Genomic DNA, 16,349 nt, shown 5'->3' on the forward strand with positions numbered 1-16,349 from the left:
GAAGTGTCTACTTAATTTGAGGGCTGAGGAGATAGGGTGTGTCTTTTTAAGAGTTTGAAACTCACCCTATCTAGGCTTGCCTAAACATCAGACTGTTACCATGGTTACTCCATGGATTTTCAGTCAAACCAAAGTTGACCTAAAAAGATGCAATAGTCTCTACAAGCCAGAATTTGAATAACATGATATTTACACTTACTTTACTGGTTGTTGGCCACATGCTATTGGTCCTTTTGGCGGTAGAAGGTGGAGAAGGGGTATCCACAGGAAAGTGTTGTTTACGCAACTTTTTGCTGCACTGTTACGTGATGCACAATATGTAAACAATAACCTAATGTAACCGAACTAAGTTGACCGTAGCACATTTCCTTGCAATCACCTGAAAGTGTTTGTCATTTGGTTTGTGATTCGGTTAGGCTCGGCCACATCTTGCAAGTGTTTGACACATGCGAATTGTATCAATATTGACAATAAAACGCAAATACAAACTGATGTGCAGGCCAGCATACTGAAGGTCATGTTGATAACACTTCCCTGTGTATAGTCTGTATCAGATTACCTCCGACAGGGACAAAATCGATGGACAACAGGTAAAGTAAATTGAAATTAAGTTTGTTCATCATTCTGACTTGTAATGGGACTATTTGGGAAAGCTGAGCCTACATGTTGGAGGCAAGTGTATAACTATTTCACACTCTGATTCTAAAATAGGCCATATTGCTAAACCTATTCTATTCTGTATTTAATCCAGAATGTTTTGTACAATCAATGTATAATCTATGTCTGGGTGAATTTTTTACTTTCTAAGTGGAGGTTTTGAGCAAAATGCCCAGTTGAAAAGGTGGTTGGCCTAATCAGAACACATTGTCCCAGGGTGGCCTCCTATAGGCCTACTTCATAAGCTAAGTAGAGATAGTGGCTTTTGTTTCACATGCAGTGGAACTATATCTCAAACTCCAATTTAATTATGCGTCAAGAGGCAAAGGGGAGTCTTTGCATAATACAGCTCCACTTTCTGACCTTTGGGAGATGACAGAGGCAATTACAGAAGAGTACAATACCACTACACATGCATTAGTCATCATCATCAGAGGTAATGCCTCCTCAGGGCGTTGGGCTGCAGCGGCCTGTTCCCTGGGGTGTCTTTCTCTGCAGTTTACATTACACACTCTGTTCTGTCATCATCACAGAGATGGGCCTTCTCATTAGTTTTACACACAGAGAGAAAGAAAGGAAGGGGGGAAAGACAAGAAGAAAAAGGAGGATGTGATTGGATTGGTGCCCTCCTTTCTGCAGCTGTGGAAGAGAGGTGTGGAGGGAGGGAGGGAGGGAGGGAGGGAGGGAGGGAGGGAGGGAGGGAGGGACAAGTCTTCCGGGAGTAATTGTGTGTTTCTGTCGGAATAACACATTTTCTGGCTGGGAGAGGCTGCGAGACGTTTGATTAAAGCTTCGCCACCAAGTAGAGAGAACAGGCTGATTACTGAGGAAATTATACAGAGTCAGGATGGCTGTGCTGTGGTACCCCCAGAAAGCAGAGATGAAGAAAATAGGTAAGTGAAAGAAAGGAAGGACAAAGTGAACACATTGCGCTGAGTCCAGCCAACATTCACATGAGACAATGGGCCGTAAATGGCAGCTCCACATGTAATTAACTGGTCTATCATCCCTAGAAAGAGACAGACGTCTGCCTCAGCTCTCCTCCTCTCTGGGAGTGTTGGCTGTGTGCTAGTGAGGTACAATGAATCTACAGCTTCTAGTTACTATGTGTGTGTGTGTGAAAAGGAACAATCCTGCTCTCTGCCACTGGGAACAATAGGGAAATCTACTTTTCTTTCAAAGTTCATCAGCCATTCCTATTGTTTGGCACAACAGCTGATATGATTTCTTTTGAAGAAAACATATGTTAACTCATATGAGAAGAGAGAGAAACAGACTCTTGCCAAAACATGAGCAGATGACTCTCCTGATACAGAGAAAATCAATAAGAAACTGTGGGAATCAAAACGATCACCAGACTTTCTCCTGAAAGCTTGTTTTTGTGAGGGAGAGGTAGAGAATGAAAGTCTTTAAGACTAGGCGCTTTAGCAGCTGTGTCTGTTGATTTTGTTGGATGCAGCTGTTCCTCACTTTCCCTTTTTAATGATCACAAGGAGACGTGTTATTTTTGGAATATCGTCCTCTCTGATGCTGGCCATTTCTCCACTGAGCACTAAGAGAGAACAACAGAGGAGAAGGAGCGAGAGAGAGAAGTCTAATTAGCACTGAAATCGTTCAGTGCTAATTACTGTGTGCCCACAAATGTCTCTCTCTCTCTTGTTTTTCTCTCCCAGAACTTATAACACTCCCTATTCTGATTTTCTCTCTGACCTTCCAACTCCATTTTTGTCCCTCACCCTCCCTCCCTTACTATTTTCTTCCTTTCACTGAGCCTCTACACACAAAGTGATAATCTCCTCACAAATGGAATGAGAATCGCAACAAAATCAATTTCAGTAGCGTTTCCATGTGTGTAGCACCATACACTAGGTTTTTATTGAGGGAGATTAGTGTTTACTCTTGTCTCTTGTTTGTTTGTTTGTTTGTTTCTCTGCTTGTTCTCCTGACTGTAGCATTGAGACACTCGTACTCAGTCAAGTGACACACGTTCACACTCACTCTTTCTCTCACTCAATTTGAATGGCTTTATTGACATGGGAAACATGTTTACATTGCCAAAGCAAGTGAAATGGATAATAAACACTTTGTGAAAAAACAATACCAATTTTACAGTAAACATTACACTTACAAAAGTTCCAAATGTCATATTATGTGTATATATATATATACGGTGTTGTAATGATGTGCAAATAGTTAAAGTACAAAAGGGAAAAATAAATAAATATGGGTTGTATTTACAATGGTGTTTGTTCTTCACTGGTTGCCCTTTTCTTGTGGCAACAGGTCACAAATCTTGCTGCTGTGATGGCACACGGTGGTATTTCACCCAATAGATATGGGAGTTGATCAAAATTGGATTTGTTTTAAAATTCTTTGTGGGTCTGTGTAATCTGAGGGAATATGTGTCTCTAATATGGTCATACATTTGGCAGGAGGCTAGGAAGTGCATCTCAGTTTCCACCTCATTTTGTGGGCAATGTGCGCATTTGCTTAAATTCATCAAAAACGTTAGCTCATAACAATGAACCTTTTTTGTGGGATACACATAAGGCAATTCTAGGTCTTGTGGCATATTTTGGTTAAACTATCCTCAATTCAATGGAATTGCAACCCTCTGCATGCTCAGTGCATTCTTCCATCACATGTACAGCTGATTCTCAAGATCTTGTACACTAATGAGATGCTATTGAGCCCACACTACTACACTATCTGAGCAAAGGACTACATGCATTCTGGTACGTTTTGATTACAATACTGGGTGGGGTGATTATTTTATATGACATGCATGATGTTTTGTTAACTAGTAAATGGTAGCCTACAGCAAAGTATGTTTAAATCATTTCTAACTTCTAAATTTTTGCAAGTTAGTTTTTGCTACCATGTGGGTTTTAGCTTACTTGAGCCTGAGGAGTGTTAATTCACCTGTTTCTATACATGTTTCATTTTAAAACATGTATCTTACAAAGGTGTTGTTGAATCGAAATGATGAACTACACTGCTCAAAAAAAATAAAGGGAACACTTAAACAACACATCCTAGATCTGAATGAAAGAAATAATCTTATTAAATACTTTTTTCTTTACATAGTTGAATGTGCTGACAACAAAATCACACAAAAATAATCAATGGAAATCCAATTTATCAACCCATGGAGGTCTGGATTTGGAGTCACACTCAAAATTAAAGTGGAAAACCACTCTACAGGCTGATCCAACTTTGATGTAATGTCCTTAAAACAAGTCAAAATGAGGCTCAGTAGTGTGTGTGGCCTCCACGTGCCTGTATGACCTCCCTACAACGCCTGGGCATGCTCCTGATGAGGTGGCGGATGGTCTCCTGAGGGATCTCCTTCCAGACCTGGACTAAAGCATCCGCCAACTCCTGGACAGTCTGTGGTGCAACGTGGCGTTGGTGGATGAAGCGAGACATGATGTCCCAGATGTGCTCAATTGGATTCAGGTCTGGGGAACGGGCGGGCAGGAACTGCTGACACACTCCAGCCACATGAGGTCTAGCATTGTCTTGCATTAGGAGGAACCCAGGGCCAACCGCACCAGCATATGGTCACACAAGGGGTCTGAGGATCTCATCTCGGTACCTAATGACAGTCAGGCTACCTCTGGCGAGCACATGGAGGGCTGTGCGGCCCCCCAAAGAAATGCCACCCAACACCATGACTGACCCACCGCCAAACCGGTCATGCTGGAGGATGTTGCAGGCAGCAGAACATTCTCCACGGCGTCTCCAGACTCTGTCACGTCTGTCACGTGCTCAGTGTGAACCTGCTTTCATCTGTGAAGAGCACAGGGCGCCAGTGGCGAATTTGCCAATCTTGGTGTTCTCTGGCAAATGCCAAACGTCCTGCACGGTGTTGGGCTGTAAGCACAACCCCCACCTGTGGACGTCGGGCCCTCATACCACCCTCATGGAGTCTGTTTCTGACCGTTTGAGCAGACACATGCACATTTGTGGCCTGCTGGAGGTCATTTTGCAGGGCTCTGGCAGTGCTCCTCCTGCTCCTCCTTGCACAAAGGCGGAGGTAGCGGTCCTGCTGCTGGGTTGTTGCCCTCCTACGGCCTCCTCCACGTCTCCTGATGTACTGGCCTGTCTCCTGGTAGCGCCTCCATGCACTGGACACTACGCTGACAGACACAGCAAACCTTCTTGCCACAGCTCGCATTGATGTGCCATCCTGGATGAGCTGCACTACCTGAGCCACTTGTGTGGGTTGTAGACTCCATCTCATGCTACCACTAGAGTGAAAGCACCGCCAGCATTCAAAAGTGACCAAAACATCAGCCAGGAAGCATAGGAACTGAGAAGTGGTCTGTGGTCTCCACCTGCACAACCACTCCTTTATTGGGGGTGTCTTGCTTATTGCCTATAATTTCCACCTGTTGTCTATTCCATTTGCACAACAGCATGTGAAATTTATTGTCAATCAGTGTTGCTTCCTAAGTGGACAGTTTGATTTCACAGAAGTGTGATTGACTTGGAGTTACATTGTGTTGTTCAAGTGTTCCCTTTATTTTTTTGAGCAGTATATTTATCTGTACATGGAATTGTATTATATCAATTTTTTACAGATTTTTTCTCATCTTTACAGGAAAATGGCACAGGCACTATCTACAATTTACTGAAGCTAATGCAGAAGGAAAAGCTGTGTACATTTGCAAATACTGTGCCAAATCATATGTGAATAATGCAACAAAGATGCAGAATCCTCTGGCCAAGTGCATAAAGTTCCCTCAGCGCTCACAACAAGCGACCTCTGACAAAAGTCCCTCTACTTCTATTCAAGGTGAAAATGATGAATCGGACACCTTATCGACAGCAACAGCTCATGGTCCTCCTGGAATCAGAAGTTTTTTGAGTCAATGGAGGAACGTAGTCAAAGAAATGATTATGAATGTCTTGCTCGAGCTGTGTATGCAACTGGTTCACCTCTGATGCTCACAGGCAATGTGTATTGGAAGAGATTTCTGAATGTTCTTCACACAGCATACACCCCTCCAACCAGACATGCTTTATCTACTCATTTGCTGAATGCAGAGTTCAACACAGTTCAAGTGAAGGTCAAGCCAATCATAGAGAAAGCAGACTGTATTGCATTAATCTCTGATCGTTGGTCGAATATTCGTGGGCAAGGAATAATTAACTAAATCATCTCCACCCCTCAACCAGTATTCTGCAAGAGCACAGACACAAGGGACAACAGACACACCGGTCTCTACATTGCAGATGAGCTGACGCCAGTCATCAATGACCTTGGACTACAGAATGTATTTGCACTGGTGACAGACAATGCTGTGAACATGAAGGCTGCTTGGTCTAAAGTGGAGGAGTCCTACCCTCACATCACACCCTTTGGCTGTGCTGCTCATTAATTGAATCTGCTCCTCAAGGACACCATGGCACTGAAAACAATGGATACACTACAAGAAAACCAAGGAAATGGTTAAGTATGTGAAGGGTCATCAAGTTAAAGCAGCAATCTACCTCACCAAGCAAAGTGAGAAGAATAATAGCACCACATTGAAGCTGCCCAGCAACACCTGTTGGGGTGGTGTTGTCATAATGTTTGACAGTCTCCTAGAGGGGAAGGAGTCTCTCCAAAAAACGACCATATCACAGTCTGCTGATATGGACAGCCCCATCAAGAGGATCCTCCTGGATTATGTATTTTGAGAGAGAGTGGTAAGCAGCCTGAACCTCCTGAAACCTATAGCAGTAGCCATTGCACAGATTGAGGAAGACAATGTCATCCTGTCTGATGTTCAGACTCTGCTTGCTCCAAGCAGAGGAAACTGCAGTTCTGAAATGCATCAAAAAGCGTGAAGACTTCTGCCTGAAGCCCATACATGCAGCATCGTACATGTTGGACCCCAAGTATGCTGGCAAAAGCAGAGATCAACAAGGCCTATGGTGTCATCACTACCGTGTCTCGCCACCTTGGCCTGGATGAGGGCGAAGTCTGGAAAAGTACACTTCCAAGCAAGGGCTTTGGGATGGAGATGCAATATGGCAGTCGTACCAACATATCAAATGTATCTATAAAGCCCTTCTTACATCAGCTGATATCTCAAAGTACTGTACAGAAACCCAGCCTAAAACCCCAAACAGCAAGCAATGCAGGTGTAGAAGCACGGTGGCTAGGAAAAACTCCCTAGAAAGGCCAGAACCTAGGAAGAAACCGAGAGAGGAACCAGGCTTATGAGGAGTGGCCAGTCCTCTTCTGGCTGTGCCGGGTGGAGATTATAACAGAACATGGCCAAGATGTTCAAATGTTCATAGATGACCAGCAGGGTCAAATAAAAATAATCACGGTGGGAATATCTCATCAGCCACCTGGTGGAAGGGACTTCGTTGATCTGAGGCTCTTTCCCCTCTTGCCTCCATCATCCTCCAAATTCCACCAACATCTGCCACCTCAGAGCGCAACTGGTCCTTGTTTCGGAACACACACACAGAAGCATGCAACAGGCTGACCAATACAATGGTTAAAATTTGTTGCCCATCCGGGCAAATTTGAGGCTTTTTGAGCTTTACAACGAGCCATCCTCATCCTCAAGGTTAGAAAGTGACAGTGAATATGAGGCCTCAGAGTCTGATGTTCAAGAGGTGGACATTGAGGAGGTCCAGGGAGAAGACATGGACGCCTGAGAGGAAGATGACCACATCTTTATCATTTTATCATTTTATTTTAGATCCATGTTGAAAACGTTTTTGGGAGATGCGATGGATCATTAGGGATCATTCAATATTCCCTTTTGTTGTTCAGTGAAACCATCCCATGTGATGAGTCAACTAATTTAATTAAAGCTAAATTCTTTTTAAAATTTATTTTGGAAGGATTTAATAATTTTCAATTATGTCTACTTATGATAAGGTAAAATGTTTATGTTTCTGTCTCAATATGATATGGTAAATATATCCAATGCAAAAAACATCTACATTTAAATGGTATTTATAATAATTTGCATATACAGTGCCTTGCGAAAGTATTCGGCCCCCTTGAACTTTTCGACCTTTTGCCACATTTCAGGCTTCAAACATAAAGATATAAAACTGTAATTTTTTGTGAAGAATCAACAACAAGTGGGACACAATTATGAAGTGGAACGAAATTTATTGGATATTTCAAACTTTTTTAACAAATAAAAAACTGAAAAATTTGCCGTGAAAAATTATTCAGCCCCTTTACTTTCAGTGCAGCAAACTCTCTCCAGAAGTTCAGTGAGGATCTCTGAATGACCCAATGTTGACCTAAATGACTAATGATGATAAATAGAATCCACCTGTGTGTAATCAAGTCTCCGTATAAATGCACCTGCTCTGTGATAGTCTCAGAGGTCCGTTTAAAGCGCAGAGAGCATCATGAAGAACAAGGAACACACCAGGCAGGTCCGAGATACTGTTGTGGAGAAGTTTAAAGCCGGATTTGGATACAAAAAGATTTCCCAAGCTTTAAACATCCCAAGGAGCACTGTGCAAGCGATAATATTGAAATGGAAGGAGTATCAGACTACTGCAAATCTACGAAGACCCGGCCGTCCCTCTAAACTTTCAGCTCATACAAGGAAAAGACTGATCAGAGATGCAGCCAAGAGGCCCATGATCACTCTGGATGAACTGCAGAGATCTACAGCTGAGGTGGGAGACTCTGTCCATAGGACAACAATCAGTCGTATACTGCACAAATCTGGCCTTTATGGAAGAGTGGCAAGAAGAAAGCCATTTCTTAAAGCTATCCATAAAAAGTGTTGTTTAATAACCTCTTACATCTACACGTTCCGCTAGCGGAACGTCTGCTCCAATATCCAATGATGGGCGGGGCGCGAAATACAAACTCCTCTAAATTCCGAAAACTTCCACTTTTCAAACATATGACTATTTTACAGCTATTTAAAGACAAGACTCTCCTTTATCTAACCACACTGTCCGATTTCAAAAAGGCTTTACAGCGAAAGCAAAACATTAGATTATGTCAGCAGAGTACCCAGCCAGAAATAATCAGACACCCATTTTTCAAGCTAGCATATAATGTCACATAAACCCAAACCACAGCTAAATGCAGCACTAACCTTTGATGATCTTCATCAGATGACACACCTAGGACATTATGTTATACAATACATGCATGTCTGTTCAATCAAGTTCATATTTATATCAAAACCCAGCTTTTTACATTAGCATGTGACGTTCAGAACTAGCATTCCCACCGAACACTTCCGGTGATTTTACTAAATTACTCACGATAAACGTTCACAAAAAGCATAACAATTATTTTAAGAATTATAGATACAGAACTCCTCTATGCACTCGATATGTCCGATTTTAAAATAGCTTTTCGGATGAAGCACATTTTGCAATAATCTAAGTACATAGCCCGGCATCACAGGGCTAGCTATTTAGACACCCACACAGTTTAGCCTTCACCAAAATCACATTTCCTATAAGAAAAATGTTCTTACCTTTCCTGTTCTTCGTCAGAATGCAGTCCCAGGACTTCTACTTCAATAACAAATGTAGGTTTGGTCCCAAATAATCCATCGTTATGTTCCATCAACGACGTTTTGTTCCTGCGTTCTAGACACTATCCCAACGCTAAATCTCGGTCACGAGCATGGCGCAGAATGTGACAAAAAAATTCTAAATATTCCATTACCGTACTTCGAAGCATGTCAACCGCTGTTTAAAACCAATTTTTATGCAATTTATCTCGTAGAAAAGCGATAATATTCCGACCGGGAAGGTGCATGCCTGTAAACTGAGGGAAAAACCGAAAGCTGGGGGCGGGGCGGGTCGCGAGCGTAAGCATTTCCCCACTGAGAGACCACTTAGCTTTTGCTCTCCTTTGTTTCAGCCAGGGCTTTGAATTACGTCATTCCTGTTTTTCCCGGGCTCTGAGACCCAATTGGAGACGTGGGTATTGTCACGTAACAGCAGAGATCCTTAGTTTTTGGAAGAGATGTCAAAGAAAGAAAATAAATGGTCAGAGAGGGTACTTCCTGAACAGAACCATCTCAGGTTTTTGCCTGCCATAGGAGTTCTGTTATACTCAGACACCATTCAAACAGTTTTAGAAACTTTGGAGTGTTTTCTCTCCAAAGCTAATAATTATATGCATATTCTAGTTTCTGGGCAGGACTAATAATCAGATTAAATCGGGTACGTTTTTTATCCAGCCGTGAAAATACTGCCCCCTGGCCATAAGAGGTTAAAGTTTGCCACTAGCCACCTGGGAGACACACCAAACATGTGGAAGAAGGTGCTCTGGTCAGATGAAACCAAAATTGAACTTTTTGGCAACAATGCAAAACGTTATGTTTGGCGTAAAAGCAACACAGCTCATCACCCTGAACACACCATCCCCACTGTCAAACATGGTGGTGGCAGCACCATGGTTCGGGCCTGCTTTTCTTCAGCAGGGGCAGGGAAGATGGTTAAAATTGACGGGAAGATGAATGGAGCCAAATACAGGACCATTCTGGAAGACCTGAGACTGGGACGGAGATTTGTCTTCCAACAAGACAATGATCCAAAACATAAAGCAAAATCTACAATGGAATGGTTCACAAATAAACATATCCAGGTGTTAGAATGGCCAAGTCAAAGTCCAGACCTGAATCCAGTCGAGAATCAGTGGAAAGAACTGAAAACTGCTGTTCACAAACGCTCTCCATCCAACCTCACTGAGCTCGAGCTGTTTTGCAAGGAGGAATGGGCAAACATTTCAGTCTCTCGATGTGCAAAACTGATAGACATACCCCAAGCGACTTACAGCTGTAATCGCAGCAAAAGGTGGCGCTACAAAGTATTAACTTAAGGGGGCTGAATAATTTTGCACGCCCAATTTTTCAGTTTTTTATTTGTTAAAAAAGTTTGAAATATCCAATAATTTTCGTTCCACTTCATGATTGTGTCCCACTTGTTGTTGATTCTTCACAAAAATTTACACTTTTATATCTTTATGTTTGAAGCCTGAAATGTGGCAAAAGGTCAAAGTTCAAGGGGGCCGAATACTTTCGCAAGGCACTGTATTCCCGTTAATTCCCACGGAAAGTTTCCACCTCTGAATATTCCCCAAAATGTGCAACCCACTCACAACCATGAAGGACAATGGGTTCTATAACTGATTCAAGTATTTTTAGCCAGATCCTAATTGTTATGTCAAATTTTACGTTCCTTTTGATGGCATAGAAGGCCCTTCTTGCCTTGTCTCTCATATCACTCACAGCTTTGTGGAAGTTACCTGTGGCGCTGATGTTTAGGCCGAGGTATGTATAGTTTTTTGTGTGCTCTAGGGCAATGGTGTCTAGATGGAATTTGTATTCATGGTCTTGGTTACTGGACCTTTTTTGGAGCACCATTATTTTTGTCAGGGCCCAGGTCTAATGTAATTGGAGAATCCAGTGGGTTCTGGTAGTCTTTTAATAGTAGATTCTAAGATTTGAATTTGATCATGTATATGTTTTTGCTGTTTGTTCTTTGTTATAGAGCCAATATACTGGAGAAGTGGTTTATCCATACATCTCTGTTTTGGATAGATAACATATTTTCGTGTTGTTTGTTTAGTGTTTTCCAATTTTTCCAGAAGTGGTTAGATTCTATGGATTCTTGAATTACATTGAGCTGATTTCTGATGTGCTGTTCCTTCTTTTTCCGTAGTGTATTTCTGTATTGTTTTAGTGATTCACCATAGTGAAGATGTAAACTCAGGTTTTCTGGGTCTATGTTTTTGGTTGGACAGGTTTCTCAATTTCTTTCTTAGGTTTTTGCATTCTTCATTGAACCATTTGTCATTGTTCAAAATTTTCTTTGGTTTTCTGTTTGAATTTTTTAGATTTGATAGTGAAACTGAGCGGTCAAATATACTGTTTAGGTTTTCTACTGCCAAGTTTACAAATTTATTTATTTTTTGGTAGATTTCCACACTATTTTCCTTCCAGCTATAGCATTTCTTATTATTCAGCTCCTTTGTCTTTGATACCTCATGATTAAGCAAAGCTCTGTTCAAGTTGAGTGTGATTTTGCTGTGATCTGATAGGGGTGTCGGTGGAATGACTGTGAACACTCAACCCAGACTAAGATAGTCTGGGTTGAGGTCAGTGATAAAGTAGTCTACAGTACTTCTGCCAAGAGATGAGCTATAGGTGTACCTACCATAGGAGTCCCCTCGAAGCCTAACATTGACTATGTACAAACCCAGCATCCGACAGAGTTGCAGAAGTTGTGAACCGTTTATGTTGTCGTAGTTGTGTCTAGGGGGGCATATGGGGGAGGGAATGATGTCACTTCCAGGTAGGTGCTTGTCCCCCTGTTTGCTGAGGGTGTCGGGTTCTTGTCCAGTTCTGGCATTTAGGTCGCCACAGACTAGTACATGTCCCTGGGCCTGGAAATGGTTGATCTCCCCTCTAGGATGGAGAAGCTGTCATCGTTAAAGTATGGGTATTCTATTGGGGGAATATAGGTAGCACACATGAGGACATTTTTCTCTGTTGAGATAATTTCCTTATTAATTTCTAGCCAGATGTAAAATGTTCCTGTTTTGACTAATTTAATAGTGGGTTAGGTCTGCTCTGTACCAAATTAGCATAACCCCCTGAGTCACTTCCCTGTTTCACACCTGGTAGTTTGGTGAACCTTCCCTGTGGCTCAGTTGGTAGAGCATGGTGTGTGCAACGCCAGGGTTGTGGGTTCGATTCCCATGGGGGGCCAGTACAACATTTTTTTTTTTTTTAAATGCATGAAATGAAAATGAAATTCACTACTGTAAGTCGCTCTGGATAAGGGCGTCTGCTAAATGACTAAAATTTAAAATGTAAATGTGAATGGAACCTAGCTCTCTGGAACCTAGAGCGCAACCAGTGGGTCCGTCTCCTTTATACCATGTTTCTTGTAGGATGACAATGTCTGTATCATCCTACAAGTTTGAAGTCTGGTTTCCTGCTCTTTAGGCCAAAGGCAGATGAACTCAGACCTTGTATATTCCAGGATTAGATAGTAAAAGCTTTGTGTTCCATAGTGTCTAGTGTTGTTTTTGTGTGGTTTAGGGCCAGACCATTACAGTAGGTGTGAGCAAAGCATGTTGAGCATCTGATACATACCTTTTAGCTCTCTCGTTTGATATTTCATATGAAATAGTCCCATAAGAATGCTAATTTTAAATTCTACGGTTCAAAACTGTTCACTGTTATGTGGTCAGGCCATTACTCTGGCTTACCACATTACGCCCTGGTCACTTCAGGCCTACTAGCTGTGGAGAGGTCAGGGGTCAGCAATGACATCTCTGATTGGACAGCTGTGTCTGAGGAAGAACAAACAAACTGGAAGTGACCTTGAGCTTGCACCTTGCATTCATGAGCATCTGGTTGGGCTTAACCCGCAAGTTGCCGAGCTGCATTCATGAGCATCTGGTTGGGCTTAACCCGCAAGTTGCCGAGCTGCATTCATGAGCATCTGGTTGGGCTTAACCCGCAAGTAGCCGAGCTGCATTCATGAGCATCTGGTTGGGCTTAACCCGCAAGTAGCCGAGCTGCATTCATGAGCATCTGGTTGGGCTTAACCCGCAAGGAGCCGAGCTGCATTTTAAAGACTTGGCAGGGATCTTTATTGTTGTTTCATTCATCGTGTGTTGTAGTTTATGTTCTTTTGTCTTGGGGGACTCAGTGGCACTCTGCTATTCGATCATTCTGCTATTGCAATGGATTGCAGTACCTGACCTGTGTGTGTGTTTGCATGCTTACATGTGTGCATGTGCGTTTTGCCTGTATGCATTTGTGTGCAGTTCCTGTCAGCCTCATCAAATGTTTAAGCACATGGGTCAGGTCAGCGCAGCAATCAGGGCTGGAACTCATTGGTCAACACTTCAGGTCTTACAGCCTTTTGACTGCAATCTATTCACTGCAAACTGGGTTGATTTACTTTGAGGCTACATTCACTATGTAGTAAGGTATTAGATATTATAGAAGGAAATGAGTATAGAATAAATGTATTTTAATAAAGGTTCCATCTTCCATGGGTATTCCAGTCATTCACATTATCATACAGTGTGTGTGCGTGCGTGTGTGTGTGTATGTTTTAGAGGTCGACCGATTATGCTTTTTCAATGCCGATGCCGATTATTGGAGGACCCCGAAAAAAAGCCGATACCGATTAATCGGCCGATTTTTATCGATATATTTGTAATAATGACAATTACAACAATACTGAATGAACACTTTTATTTTAACTTAAAATAGTACATCAATAAAATCTATTTAGTCTCAAATAAATAATGGAACATGTTCAATTTGGTTTAAATAATGCAAAAACAAAGTGTTGGAGAAGAAAGTAAAAGTGCAATATTTGCCATGTAAAAAAGCTAACGTTTAAGTTCCTTGCTCGGAACATGAGAACATATGAAAGCTGGTGGTTCCTTTTAACACGAGTCTTCAATATTCCCAGGTAAGAAGTTTTAGGTTGTAGTTATTATAGGACTATTTCTCTCTATACCATTTGTATTTCATATACCTTTGACTATTGGATGTTCTTATAGGCACTATAGTTTTGCCAGCCTAATCTCGGGAGTTGATAGGCTTGAAGTCATAAACAGCGCAGCGCTTGACGCACAGCAAAGAGCTGCTGGCAAATGCAGGAAAGCGCTGTCTGAATTAATGCTTACAAGCCTGCTGCTGCCTACCACCGCTCAGTCAGACTGCTCTATCAAATATCAAATCATAGACTTAATTATAATATAATAACACACAGAAATACGAGCCTTAGGTCATTAATATGGTCAAATCCGGAAACTATAATTTCAAAAACAAAACGTTTATTCTTTCAGTGAAATACGGAACGGTTTCATATTTTATCTAACGGGTGGCATCCCTAAGACTAAATATTGCTGTTACATTGCACAGCCTTCAATATTATGTCATAATTATGTACAATTCTGGCAAATTAATTACGGTCTTTGTTAGGAAGAAATGGTCTTCACACAGTTCGCAACGAGCCAGGCAGCCCAAACTGCTGCACAATTTCCCTAGTTAAAAGAAATTCATGTTAGCAGGCAATATTAACTAAATATGCAGTTTTAAAATATATACTTGTATTGATTTTAAGAAAGGCATTGATGTTTATGGTTAGGTACACATTGGTGCAACGACAGTGCTTTTTTCGCGAATGCGCTTGTTAAATCATTACCCGTTTGGCGAAGTAGGCTGTGATTCAATGATAAATTAACAGGCACCGCATCGATTATATGCAACACAGGACAAGCTAGATAACCTGTTGGGGATAGGGGGCAGTATTTGCACGGCCGGATAAAAAACGTACCCGATTTAATCTGGTTACTACTCCTGCCCAGTAACTAGAATATGCATATAATTATTGGCTTTGGATAGAAAACACCCTAAAGTTTCTAAAACTGTTTGAATGGTGTCTGTGAGTATAACAGAACTCATATGGCAGGCAAAAACCTGAGAAGATTTCATGCAGGAAGTGGCCTGTCTGACAAGGTGTTGTTCTTGCTTCTGTTTATTGAAGAGTCAGGATCTTAGCTGTAACGTGACACTTCCTACGGCTCCAATAGGCTCTCAGAGCCCGGGAAAAACCTGAACGATGACGAGGCAGCCTCTGGCTGAAACACATAATCGCCTTTGCCAAGTGGCCGATCAGAGGACAAAGGGCTTAGGCGCGTGCCCGATACCCGTGCTGTATTTTCTTTCGGCTGTTTACCTAATTGCAGATTCCCGGTCGGAATATTATCGCTTTTTTACGAGAAAAATGGCATAAAAATTGATTTTAAACAGCGGTTGACATGCTTCGAAGTACGGTAATGAAATATTTAGAAATCTTTTGTCACGAAATGCGCCGTGCGCATGACCGTTATTTACCATTGGGATAGTGTCTAGAACGCACGAACAAAACATCGCTGTTGGAACATAACTATGGATTATTTTGGACCAAACCTACAGGAAAGGTAATCAAACTTTTCTAATAGTAAATCTGACTTTGGTGAAGGCTAAACTTGGTGGGTGTCTAAATAGCTAGCCCTGTGATGCCGGGCTATCTACTTAGAATATTGCAAAATGTGCTTTCACCGAAAAGCTATTTTAAAATCGGACATATCGAGTGCATAGAGGAGTAATGTATCTATAATTCTTAAAATAATTGTTATGCTTTTTGTGAATGTTTATCGTGAGTAATTTAGTAAATTGTTAGTAAATTCGCCGGAAGTTTGCGGGGGTATGCTAGTTCTGAACATCACATGCTAATGTAAAAAGCTGGTTTTTGATATAAATATGAACTTGATTGAACAAAACATGCATGTATTGTATAACATAATGTCCTAGGTGTGTCATCTGATGAAGATCATCAAAGGTTAGTGCTGCATTTAGCTGTCTTCTGGGTTTTTGTGGCATTATATGCTAGCTTGAAAAATGGGTGTCTGATTATTTCTGGCTGGGTACTCTGCTGACATAATCTAATGTTTTGCTTTCGTTGTAAAGCCTTTTTGAAATCGGACAGTGTGGTTAGATTAACGAGAGTCTTGTCTTTAAATAGCTGTAAAATAGTCATATGTTTGAGAAATTGAAGTAATAGCATTTCAAAGGTATTTGAAAATCGCGCCACAGGATTCAACTGGCTGTTACGTAGGTGGGACGAATTCGTCCCGCTGGTCCTAGAGAGGATAAACTAGTAATATC

Source organism: Salmo trutta, chromosome 24 (genome assembly GCF_901001165.1).
Source record: "Salmo trutta chromosome 24, fSalTru1.1, whole genome shotgun sequence".
NCBI lineage: Eukaryota > Metazoa > Chordata > Actinopteri > Salmoniformes > Salmonidae > Salmo > Salmo trutta.